This window comes from Ptiloglossa arizonensis, chromosome 10 (genome assembly GCF_051014685.1).
Source record: "Ptiloglossa arizonensis isolate GNS036 chromosome 10, iyPtiAriz1_principal, whole genome shotgun sequence".
Taxonomy (NCBI): Eukaryota; Metazoa; Arthropoda; class Insecta; order Hymenoptera; family Colletidae; genus Ptiloglossa; species Ptiloglossa arizonensis.
The window spans coordinates 7,065,391-7,078,619 of NC_135057.1; the positions used below are offsets into that span (position 1 = coordinate 7,065,391).

The following is a 13,229-nucleotide window of genomic DNA, read 5'->3' on the forward strand; positions in this document are numbered from 1 at the left end:
GCGTAAAGTATTACCTTTTGGAAATCTACTCAGAATTTGTATTGTAATGTAAGGGACAAATAAAATTTATTCGTAAAGTATTATTTATTGGGAATCTACTCAGAATGTGTACTGTAATGTAAGAGTCAAATAAAATTAATACGTAAAGTATTTGACATAAAATTGTATGTACATTTTATTTCAATCCCTACATATACGACATACATCCTGTGTATACCTACGTGATATTTATGCGTCTTTTTTGTGCAAAAATTATATTTTGACAGCTACATTCAAATACACGCTGTAACAGTCCCGCTGCCGCCATCTGGCCCTTCAAGAACGAACTATTTCTCGACAAACTTGGGCGTTTTTCCGTAGATGCCGCCACCTGTACCTTTTCGATGTTTCAAATTTTTAATTAATTAAATTATTTTTAGGATTTATGCTTCTGCACGCGATTATGGTACAAAATTTAATTTATTCTGCTTTATTTATACCTGTACAAAAAATCATTTTTCTCTTTGTTTAATAGAAATTTATTACTTTTGCGTCTCTGATTGTACCAGCTTTCTAAGTACAACTAATAGAGTATTAGAATATAACTTACAAAATATGAATTGTTCATAAAAAATAAAGATCAACAACGTGTTGGGAGGTGTATATAGGGTGTTTGCTAGAATATAAGTGCAAATTATAATTTATGCGTAAAGTATTACCTTTTGGAAATCTACTCAGAATTTGTATTGTAATGTAAGGGACAAATAAAATTTATTCGTAAAGTATTATTTATTGGGAATCTACTCAGAATGTGTACTGTAATGTAAGAGTCAAATAAAATTAATACGTAAAGTATTTGACATAAAATTGTATGTACATTTTATTTCAATCCCTACATATACGACATACATCCTGTGTATACCTACGTGATATTTATGCGTCTTTTTTGTGCAAAATTTATATTTTGACAGCTACATTCAAATACACGCTGTAACAGTCCCTCTGCCGCCATCTGGCCCTTCAAGAACGAACTATTTCTCGACAAACTTGGGCGTTTTGCCGTAGATGCCGCCACCTGTATCTTTTCGATGTTTTAAATTTTTAATTAATTAAATTATTTTTAGGATTTATGCTTCTGCACGCAATTATGATTCAAAATTTAATTTATTCTGCTTAATTTATATCTGTACAACAATCATTTTTCTAAAAAAATAATGAGTAAATGATATATAACGATATACCTTAATTGTGATTCTAATTACTAGTAAAATAATTAATTTTCGTCGTGTTTAATTTTAATTCAATCACATAATGGTTCTGTAGTTTCGTTCCAATCCCAATCGATAAGGTTTGAAGTCACACAAAATGGTAAGGAGACTTGCCAGTCGCTGATCTACGATGCGAAAAAACATTTCCTGGAATTGAACTTTTCGTTACAAAAATCACTTTGTATTCTACATTTTGTTTTGTACTCACGAATAGTCAGAAATTAAAACTAAATTTGTTTTATTTTAGGTTCCTCGTGATATAAAATAGAGTTTCTCTATGTTCAGAAATCATAGAAACAATACAATCGTACCTTTATTATTTGTATTATTCACTGTGTAGCAACGTATGTAACTTGATATTTTTTTGCCAAAAAGTACCAGCAGTAAATAAGTTTCTTACATTTGCTGACTTTACCGACTCGACGATTGGGTTGAATACAATTCGTAGAGTCATCAACCTTATACGTAGTGCTATGAAGAAAATTACAATGTATTTAATTAACCTATTTAAGTATAGGGACCATTGCTCAAACATTACATATACACGTGATAGAACGTTCCAATACAAAATACGTTATTGAACGCGTTTTATAAAAATTCTACTTCGTTGCAGGAAGAAACGAATAGTGGAGAAACATTGAAACGTCATTCGTTTGTAAAATGGTCGCGCATTGTTGCCCTTGAATGGCATAACTTAAACTGGGGATAGCTCGAAACTTCTACTTACCATTCTGTAGCAAGTTTTCGTGTGGTGGCATAGTAATTTGGTCGTGAGAACTTGCAAACGCCGAATGGGCCACGCTGTATCGCTAGATGACCAACATCTGGAAGTAATTTTCATGTCGTAAAATCTTGCTGCCTACCTGCCAGCCGTGTACAATTTCAACCGTATCGCTAAAAATACAACCGTAACAAGAACTTTCGAGCAAGTTGCTACCAATGTTACGAACAAATGTACAAATAGACGAATAAACAACCCACTGTGTAACACACGACGTGAATATAAACGAGAAAGCAGTTCGTGGTGGGTGGATCGTGATAGCGTACGATACAATCTTAAATATTTATTGTATCGAGAAACGAGGTGCATAAATTTGTTTACAATGGAACGATGAGAAGAAATCGTTCTATAAAATGATTTTAAAGGTTCGATTCTTTAAACGAGATACGGTACTTTTTTTCCAAATACCAAATCCAAAGTATATACGACAAGTATTGAGTTGCTTGGAAAGTCACTTCGTTTTCTAAAATGGAGAATATATAATTTAATACAATGTTTATACACTTTAAAGAAATCGTGTTTCATTTTCACTAAAAAGAACGAAATGACTATCTGAGCAACCCAATATATACGACAAGTAGAATATTAACGCTCACGAGAAGCAAATGTAAAATAGAATGTAAAGGTAAAATTATTGATCCTTATTTTATCAATGGTACCTCGAGCATAGAAAAATACAATTTCTCTAAAAGACACCTACCAGAATCGCTCGAAAGCCATTGGAAGGATTTTCATAACGACACAATTTCAGAAATCGACGAACCATTCTTTCTGGTCGAACTAATTTTTATTAATGTTCGCTAAAATTTGATTAATATTGCATTTTTATTAAAACCGTACAAAAAAAAAAAAATCATAAGCTCAAAATCGTCCACGACCTCGATAAATCTCGATCGTGGTTTAAGATCTGTCGCGTGTTAACCCTCTGCCTTGCGATTTAAGTTTCGATAACACGTGTCATGATCAACGTCAAGATCGCTCGCAACACTGTTCTCACGAACGCAAAATTTTCTTCCCAAAGACGTCACGTAAGGTTTTCTTTCTTATATTTTCGAAGAAACATTAGATTGTTCAGAAAATAATTTCGTTTTCCAAAATGGAGAGTATATAATACAATAAAATGTTTATACACTCTAAAAAAATCGTATTTCACTTTCACCAAAAAAAAAAGAAAAAACAAAATGATTTTCCAAAGAACCCAATATATTTGACTTTGACCGGTTCTTACGTTCGCTCCGATTTCCTTACCACGTGTCTCGCACGATATAGTAAACGAAAAGGGTTGATCGGTCAGACACGCTAATTCCCGATCTGTTCGAGCGTAAACTCGATAAGAGTATCTCGTACGGAACGTTCATTCCGCGCTCATTTCAAAAATCGTTTGACCGAGTACAATAAAGAGGGCTCCGGAAGAATTTACGCGGAGAACGTGCGGAAACTTACCCTTGGGCCTCCGGTTGGCCGAAAAAAGTACGAATAAACACACGCACACATCCGTACACACGCATACATACACACACATACATACACAAACACACACACATCCGTACACACGCACCTGTCCGTGAACTCGCTGGTACACACCGGCGCGAGGCGTTCTCGCGTACCTGAGACCGTTCGTCGCGGTGCGCAGGAGCATTAAAAAGAGAAATACGGCCGGGAGAGGAGAGAGCCCGTGAACGAAGAGAGGCGGCGACGGAAGCGGCGCCGACGACATGTTTCTGCCCGTCGAACGGAACGAGAAGGCGAGTGGAACGCGCACGCGCGCGATACGTGTGTTGGTGAGGGTACGTGGTGGGGGAGAGTTGTGTACAGTCGGCGCTAGGCGTGGCGGAGGGACCACCCAGCCGACCAATCGGACCGGGAGGCGTTATCTGGATGTATAACAATGCTTACGGTAATGCATCGTTCAGCGATTCTCAACTTCCATCGAATCGCTACGCGAGAATCGGAGCTTACTGTGACTCGACGATCTGTATCGAAAGCGACGACACGTTAACCTATCAGTTTCTTCGGAAAGACACCTAATTTCCCAACACGGAGAATGTATAATTTAATAAAATGTATTTACACACTCTCTGAAAAAATGGTGTTTTTACTAAAAAAAAAATGAAGACTTTCTATACAACCCTATAGAAAACAAAAAAAAATTACTATCTCGCTAATGGAAACGAGGTAACTTTCCGTATCACCATCGGTGGAGCGTTTGTCGAGCAGACGCGACACGGGTGGCGAAAAGGGGGTCCAAGTACCGCCTCTACGTTAGAAATCATCGACACGGGCGCGACTCACCGCGGCGGAGGTTATGCGGCTGTGCCGGAACGAAGCTTTTCCAGGATCGACGATCCACGGGGAGTAGGGAAGAGGGAGGCGTGAGGGAGTGGGCGGGGGGGTTAGGGGCGGGTGTGATCGCGAAAAGTGGGAGTGAGAGGGGGCGCGGACGGTGCGAGAAAGATGGCAGAAAGGGTAGCGGCACCGTGGAACGTTGTTCCACGCTCGGTGGGGAGTTCGGCGTGCACCGTGCATCCAGTTGTATACCCAAATGCGTGCCCGGCGCCGTTTTAATAGTACACACGTGCAGCTCGCGGCCCAATGAATTGATCCCGCGAGGTGAATCCCCCCACGGGATATGAAAAAGATGTCGCGCCATCTTTGAGGGCTCTCCCGGTTACGGAGGGCCAGCGCGCGCGTTTTCGACCGCGGACCGTCAGACGGCGCGCGGAATTTTTCCAACGGACCTCGCGTAATTACGAACGAGGGGGGTCGCGAACACGATCTCCGCGAACCGGGTGAACGCGGCGGTTGTTTTTTTTTTTTTTCCATCCACCGTGAAGGATCGCGGAACCGGAGATACGCGTTCTCGGCGACGCGTCGAGGGCCGATCTCGCGCTGTGAAACCAGACCGAGGAAGGAATGTAAAAATAATAATACGAACGTACAGGGAGAATCGCTCGTAAACGTATGTAGCGTTCAGTGTTCCATTCTCGATGCGTTTACGGTAGGTAACCATTGTCGATCGAATTGTTGCGAAAGTGTCGATTCGATTCGTCGATTCTACGATACACTGGACCTGGAATTGTGTCTTTTGGGTTCGTCGGTGTTCGTTGGGGTTGGTGTGAAGTGCGCGAACCGAGAGTGAGAATAGTTCGCGGTTAAACGATACGGACCGAGTGCAAGGAATTGTGAGTCGTAGTTTTTCGTTCTATTTCTTTCTTAATTTTTTTTTTCCTTTTTTTTTTTTGGTTTTCTTCTTCTTCTTCTTCTTTTCGTTTTTGTCTCTTTTTCACGAGAATACTTCGGTGAAGTTCCTTCACACGTATCACGAGCGGACGTTCGGAACGTCGATGGCCGTTTCGTCGCACGGGAATCGATATTCGTGTTGCACGAGAACGCGAGATGAGAATTTCGGAGGACGATCCGGTCGGTCGGTGGTCGGTTAACGCGAGAAGGACAATAATAATCGATGGGATTCCGTGAACGTCTGGAGTGTGTCAAGTACCGACGGCTTGATAAAAGTGCGCGTCCCTTGGGAAGTTCCTGCCGCTGAAATCACTTTCGCACCGGGGGAGAGTAATTGGTCCTCTCCTCGGTGAAATACCGCCGAGAATATGAATTTAGCCAAAGGTTCGTAAAGCAAGACGTCGCGTCGCGTTTGCGCCCCCCCCCCCCCCTGAATCACGTCTAACGTTTACATTACGCCGATAACGTTCGTGATTTTTTGCTTCAAGCGTTTTAGAAGAATCGGAGTAACGTGTAGATTTCTTTGTTTTTTTTTTTGTTTCTTTTTCCTCTGGTAATCGGAGCACACTAGATCGTAGTATTCGAGTTTTGATGAAATATGTGAAAAGAGAAAACGTGGCGTCATTGTGCAGGGGATATCTAGAAAATGCGATATTTTTACTTTCAACGTTTGAAAGGAATCGGTACGAAATGTAGATTCTTCTTTTGGTAATATGAATATCATCTCGGAGAGTAATTCTTATATTTAAGTTCGTGAAATTTTGGTCGAGTAAGTGTAGTAGCTGAGGACACAGTGTAGTGCTCTGTTATTTAAAAATATTCTAAAGGAGATCAGAACGTGGTCGATACTTTAAAAAGATAAATATAGATAGTATTTTTGAAGAAGTGTAGGGATAGTGTCTATAAGAATCTATACTTTGCACTGACTTCGATTCGGTATTATTTTTAATATTCTATATACTCAAGTGTTGAATAAATTAAGTATTTTCAATTTACAAAGAAAGTATAGGTTTATAAAGAAAACTTAGAAGTGAAAAATGTATTTTAGAAACAATGAGAGAATTGTGACAAATTTTAGAAATGTAATTCACTCGTCTTGAGGATGAAAATAGATCTTCGACAAACCAGGATTAAGACTATTCGAATAATTCAATATAATATTCTAAAAATTTGATTAAACACTTTACTTATACTCTATCGAATAAAAAATAGACGAAACGTCCTCACGATACGTTACTGCTCGAAATACCTTCGAAATAAATTGTAATTACTCTCAAATTGTCCACAAAGACAAATAGAAAAATTATTTTTCAATTTGAAAAATAATTTTCCACCCTACGATAATACTGGACTTCGATTCTTTTCGATCGACGCGTTACAATCAAATATTCGATATTAACGTATTTAAATCTTCGACGTGTTCCACGAATCGTTTCGGACGAGAAACGATTAGGTTTCAATATTTTGATGCGTATCTTTGAAAGAAAAGGGGATGGTAAACACGATTGGTCGCGTGAATCGTCCCCAATTCACTGTATCGACTTGTTAAGATGCGACAATTTGAATGCGCAGGTGTAATTTGAACCGATAGTTCGGATGCTGGCAAATTGTTCGTCTATGCCCATCGAATGTATCCGAAAATGTATTACGTTACGGTGCCCGCATGGTGTCTCCCATGGGAGTCCCAAGAATCGCGTTCTCACCCCTTTTCAGAAAACTTCGCTGAGAAACGGCATCCGATATCGAAGGATCTTCCTTTTAAATCCTCTCGATGGGTATAAATTTATTTACCCCGTGGAAAAGATCATCCAAATTAATTCGATAACCCGCGAGACTACGAACGCTTAAATCGAGATTGTCGTTTGAAAATATGGAGTTTGAAAAACAATTCCTGGACGAGATAGGATTCTTTAAGAGAAATCAAAACTTGGGTTAGAATATTTTTTCTATTCACTGTTCGATGAGATGGGTATAAATTTATTTACCCCGTGGAAAAAATCATCCAAATTAATTCGATAACCCCGTGGAAAAGATCATCCAAATTAATTCGATAACCCCGTGGAAAAGATCATCCAAATTAATTCGATAACCCACCAAAACTACGAACGTTTGAATCGAGATTGTCGTTTGAAAATACCGATTTTGAAAAACAATTCCTGGACGAGATAGAATTCTTTAAGACAAATCAAAACTCGGGTTAGAATATTTTTTCTTTCAAAACTCGGATTAGAATATTTTTTCTTTCATGTTTCGAACACTGTTCGGTGAGATACAAACGTAAAGTTTGTATTATTTTCAAGGTACAATGAGATCTGTAAAACGCGAAACAAATTTTTTCCTACTTCGCGTTAACCTCGCAGTATTGTACCCCTTTTTTTACGTAACATGCAATCACTGTGTAACCCTCGGAGAAATAAATACGAAAAGATACGATGGTACTCTAGAATCGAAATTTTACAATATTTCTATCGTGCCTCGACTCAATGAACTCGACTCAATAATTCGTTAATTTCACTCTGTAAAATACAAAAAAAATTATCGAGTAACTTCCATCCTCCCTGCAATCCGAAACACGAAGAATTCAATACTTTTGTGTAATACTGGAACTCGGCTATCCGTTAATAAAAATCGACATAAGAACAAAAAAATATCAATTAAAAATCTCAACTAACCGACTTTAACACTAAAACGTACGCTCGTTCGAAAGTATACAATCTTTGCGTATTATTCATTCCCAACATCACCTACAATTGAATCTCTTAAAACGTTTCGGTATTCTCAGCCTTCTCTGAACAAATATCAAAATCGTAACCTCCATAAATAGAAAAAAAAAACATCTTTCGCCAAAAATGTTCCCAGTTTCGAAGTTAAACTGTTGCTCGCGTAATTTTCGGCCAGTAGGAAGCCACCGTTTACAAGGTTTACACGCGCGGGTCTCTATCGACGAATCGACGCGCGCGATAAATTAACACGTTACAGCCACGCGTGTCGGTTTTCACGCTTGTCCGAGCGTAAACTCTAATCGGTTAAGTATCCGAACGCGACGTTTCGAAAACATTCCCAGTTCGGTACCAAAGGGGTAGTTCGGGCTCCTCGATTCTCAACGGGGACGTACGAACGATGAATAGGATTCATCCCGCCTATTTCGAGGGAATTTCGTTTTTGGCGCGTCTAGCGTGAAAAGTAAATAGTAGACGCGTGTGATACGTGCCGCGGCAGCCGCACAGGGGCGTGACGTTTCCTGAAGTCATTTGTAGAGAAAATGTCCTACCCTGGAACGTGATCCTCTTCCGTGTCCTGACCGGTACCCTTCCGTGGCACCGTGCAACAGCCAAGACTTATGTCTCCAAGCAGCTGTCGCGACGGTGTTAAATCTTGGCCAGCCCCCGCCGCTTCCTTCTTGCTGCGTTCCAAACAGTGCTGGTGTGTTTTGAAAATCTTTTTTTTTTCTCGTCCCCGTGAATAATCGTTACGCACGTGATCCACGGGCTCGACTCTTTGACAGATTTATTTTTCGCCTCGGTTACAAATCGTTCCTTAATTGCAACGGGTTGATGTAGCGCGAACTGCCGATATCCGAGACGTGGATTAGAGCGGTGTTTTTCACATTTCTTTTTTTCTGCTCGTCACCCGGTGTGTTAGATTTTACATCGTATGTCAATCGGTGCATTGGAAATGTACGGGTCACTTTCGAGCAAGCTCCGATTCTTTTTTCTTCTTCCTCTTCTTACGTCTTGCGTATTTATCGTTATAGTCGTTTTAATACTTTCGAACGAGCTCTGGTCCTTTATTCTTTGTCATTATCCTCGATAATTCTCTCTCTTTCTTCCTAATCTTTTAACTTTTTCATTTTCTTGCTGCCTTGTATCTTATACATTTCTCATATTTTTCTATTATTATTATTATTCCATATTCTATTTATTAATACAAGTTATCGTTATATAACTCTCTCTTCTTAATCTTTTAACTTCTTAATTTTCTTGCTCTGTTATATCTTATACATTTCTCATATTTCTTTATTATTATTATTGTGTATATAACTTCTTTATTTTCTTGCTCTGTTATATCTTATACATTTCTCATATTTTTCTATTATTATTATTATTCCATATTCTATTTATCAATACAAGTTATCGTCACATAACTCTCTCCTCCTAATCTTTTAACTTCTTAATTTTCTTGCTCTCTTATATCTTATATACATTTCTCATATTTTTTTTCTTATTATTATCGTATATTCTATATTTATCAATACAAGTGATCGTTACATACTATTATTATCGTCACTGCTGCTATAATAGTTCGTTTCATTGTTATGTACGTATATATACTTTCGAAGTTTGATTAGTAGCAGCACTTCAGCTGTACCTCGCTTCTTTTGTCAGCAAATTTGCTTATCTTGTATATACACCTTTACATATATGCGCAATGAGGACGTTAAGTAGAAAAAATGACAACAGTCGGGGAAAGCACTATTTAAATAGACTCTAATTTAGATCTTTAGCTTAAGATAGAGGTTAGCGTAAGATGGAGCCCTAATTACACGAACAAGTGGAGTATAATTTCGTTCGATGGATCGGTGTCCGTGTGCTTGTTCGAGTACAAAGAATCTTCTGCAACGTCGTCGAGTTTGCGTGAAATATAAAAATATTGTAGTATCGATACCCCAAGGATCGAATCAGGACACCAAAGCGTTTGAAAATTCATTCGAGCCACGTTTAAAATTCTTTTTGAACATCTCGGACCGTAGAACGAGTCACGGATCGGCGTGAGATGCTTTCGAATAAGGACAATTCGAAAACGAAAGCTCTTGGGTAGCTAATAATAGCAATATTGTAAAGCTTATGGCAATCGTTGTACCCGCTGCACGAGTGTATAGCGTACAACATCCTGGCACGTGCGTAAACAGTTCTCGAGTAATCCTGACGTTCGACTCCGAGAACACAATGCGTCCGAGAATACTCCGATTTTTCTAGAAAAATTCGTGGAAATCTGAACCAATCGATGTTGACGTTGACTGTTCGTTGTCGACGATCAAGAAGAAGATATCGATCATTTTCTACGGAGAAACGATCACCGAGAAATTGTTCGATCATTGAAGAGGAATCGAATGTTCTTCTTTGTTCTTCGCAAATTCTTAATTAACCCTTTGAACTCGAGAGGAGATTCTCGATCGGCATATAATTCAGTGAATTATTTTCGATCCGGGAAAACTTCGTGGTTTAGAATTCAAATTGGAATTTAAATATCACATTCTTGTAGAGCGTAAACTCATGTACGCGAAGTATGTAAAAATGTTCCATTCCAGATTAATTTTACGATTTAAAGAATTTTTTTAAGGCGTCGATTTCTGGTAGAAAAGAAGCCTCGAGTGCAAAGGGTTAATCGTTACGTCGTACGTAAAACATGTAAAATACTAATGTTTCGGTTAGGGTGACATCATTTTTCCTACCCTACTTAAATTCAACGAGTGTTAGAAAACGTGACACCTGCAAAAATTTCTAAACAAATTGGTCACGATAAAGGTATCAAATCGAAAGTATACATTATGAGAAAGCTTCGAACAGTTTTCGGTGAACATTTTGTGAAATCCGCTCGAAATACAACGCGTGAACACGCTCGCTACTACGCGTAGATTCTCACGAGAGACCAACGTCATTTTATAGTTCACGTCCGTGTAAACATGTTACTATTCGAGCATTCAGATTGGCCGGTTTGATACACTTTATAAACGGTTAAAAATCAAATCAAATTTCTACAAGTCTACCATAGTTCACGACGAGTAATCTCGCAATCGATTTTAAAAAATAATACTTACAAAATGAGAGAAAATTCACTTTCCATAAAAATACTTTCTAACGCGTCTCAAATGCAAGAAAAACAGTTCCTTCGATCCACCATTAAAATGGTTACAAAGTTAAAAACGTCACACGTTGAATAAAATTACCACAAATACTCGTCTTCTACAATCAGAAGTTTTTCCAACCGATATCTAAAAGAACGCTTAAAAATTCAAGAAAATATACTCACCGTAGAAATAATTTCTAAACGCAACTATTAAAATGTTCCTTTGATCCGCCACGGATTCGACCGTAAAATCCAGGATCTCGCGAGATTTTCACGTAAACTTTTAGCGTACGTTCGTCATTGTCCGCTCGTTGTTCACCACGGATCTAAAATTAGAAGCGCGCCAAAAATTTATTTAGTCTCGCGCCACTGGGCTCCCATCGAAAAACAAATGAAATTTGTCGACGTCGTTAAATCAAACCGCGGCCCCGATTCGACACTCCGGATCGGTGGGGGCAAATACACGGGTACCCATAAACCGCGTTCCTATACAAATCACCCTCGCGGAGGAGTTACCGACGTCACTGGTCGTCGACGAACTTTTACGCCTCGGAGTTTTCTCTCCGCTCCGCTTTCTCGGCTCGAATGGTCGTCGTGGTTGTGCGCCCGTGAACCCAGACGCGTTTACGTCCACGGTGGTTTCGTGTGACGGGTCACAAAAGCTGCTCTGTGTTCCGTTATTTAAACATCGACCTCGCGGTGTGTTCCACCGACAGATTTTACTAGCCGCTGAAACGAATGCGTAAACTTTCCGCGATAAGATTTCAATTTTCCTCGGATCATCGTTTCGGCCGGTCCTAGCTTCTTCCTTTTCCATTTTATATTTCTCCGATAATAACAGTTCACCATTGTTTGGAGAACGAGAGAAAAACGATTGAGATCCGAGCACGGATGAATTTCGACAAATGATAATAATCGTGTCACGAAATGGTAAACAGTCGACGGTGAGCGTAATTTGTTTAGGAAGTAACATTTGCCCTCGACGTTTCGAGATAAGTTTAGGGGGGAAGTAATATGTCTGATTTATTTGGAAACTAATATTTGTCTTCGATGTTTCGAGATCATTTTTGTGTAGTCTTCTTAAGAGGGGAATAATATGTCTGATTTATTTAGAAACTAATATTTGTCTTCGATGTTTCGAGATCATTTTTGTGTAGTCTTCTTAAGGGTGGAAGTAATATGTCTGATTTATTTAGAAACTAATATTTGTCTTCGATGTTTTGAGATCATTTTTGTGTAGTCTTCTTAAGGGTGGAAGTAATATGTCTGATTTATTTAGAAACTAACATTTGTCTTCGATGTTTTGAGATTATTTTGTGTAGTCTTCTTAAGGGGGGAAATAATACATCTGGAATACAAAATTGAACAAATATGATCAAATGAAACCATGCTTATTTGTTATCCACCGTGAGTTCCCAAAAGAAAGAGAAGCTCGAACACGACAAATCCTGATTCGGTTCTAAACGAATTTTGGCAAATAATAATAATCGTTCCAAGAAAGATAAATACTTTATAGTAAGAGAAAATTAAGAATAATTTAAATACAAAACTGTAGCTTTAATATTTCAACCGTATTTATATAGTCCTCTTCGGAAAAGAAAATAATATAAACTCAAATATGAATAGACAAAAATCACACTTCGAATTTCTTCCATTTTCTTAAATTGAAAACAAAAGTGTCATCTCGAGATCAACGATCCTGATCCCCTTCCAAATAAATTTCAGCAAATACCTAACAATCGTGCCAAAGATAACGAACAACATTTATAACAAACCAAGTGTGATTTATTTAGAAATATACCTTCAATGTTTCAACCACACTCGTGATCGAACCTCAACCCTCTTCAAGAAGAAAGAAAATCTCTTTCGGTCTAAAATTGACGAAAAGAAACAAGAATCACGCTGCTTCGTTGTTTATCGTAAAAGTTCCCCGTTGTTTGGAAAGGAAACGAAAGCGCGAACTTTAAACAGCGATCCTGATCCTCTTCCAAATGGACTTCGGCAATGTCCGGTGGCGGTCAGGATCAGAGAGGCCGCTAACTGTCCAGCTGTTACACGGTCACTTTAGTGGCCGGATAGGTGAAGACGACTCGAGCGTTTCGACATGTGTAGAA

General features: G+C 38.8%; 1 long non-coding RNA gene across 1 annotated transcript in view; it reads right to left on the reverse strand.

Moving 5' to 3' along the window:
- Positions 1 to 1,272: 1,272 nt before the first annotated feature.
- Positions 1,273 to 13,229, reverse strand: part of LOC143152360 (uncharacterized) — a 66,118-nt gene continuing 54,161 nt past the window's right edge. Inside the window, exons 2-4 of the long non-coding RNA XR_012993556.1 lie at positions 1,975 to 2,071; positions 1,559 to 1,718; positions 1,273 to 1,394 (exon numbers count right to left, since the gene is read on the reverse strand). This is a non-coding gene — a long non-coding RNA (uncharacterized LOC143152360). The remainder of the gene's footprint in view (positions 1,395 to 1,558; positions 1,719 to 1,974; positions 2,072 to 13,229) is intronic.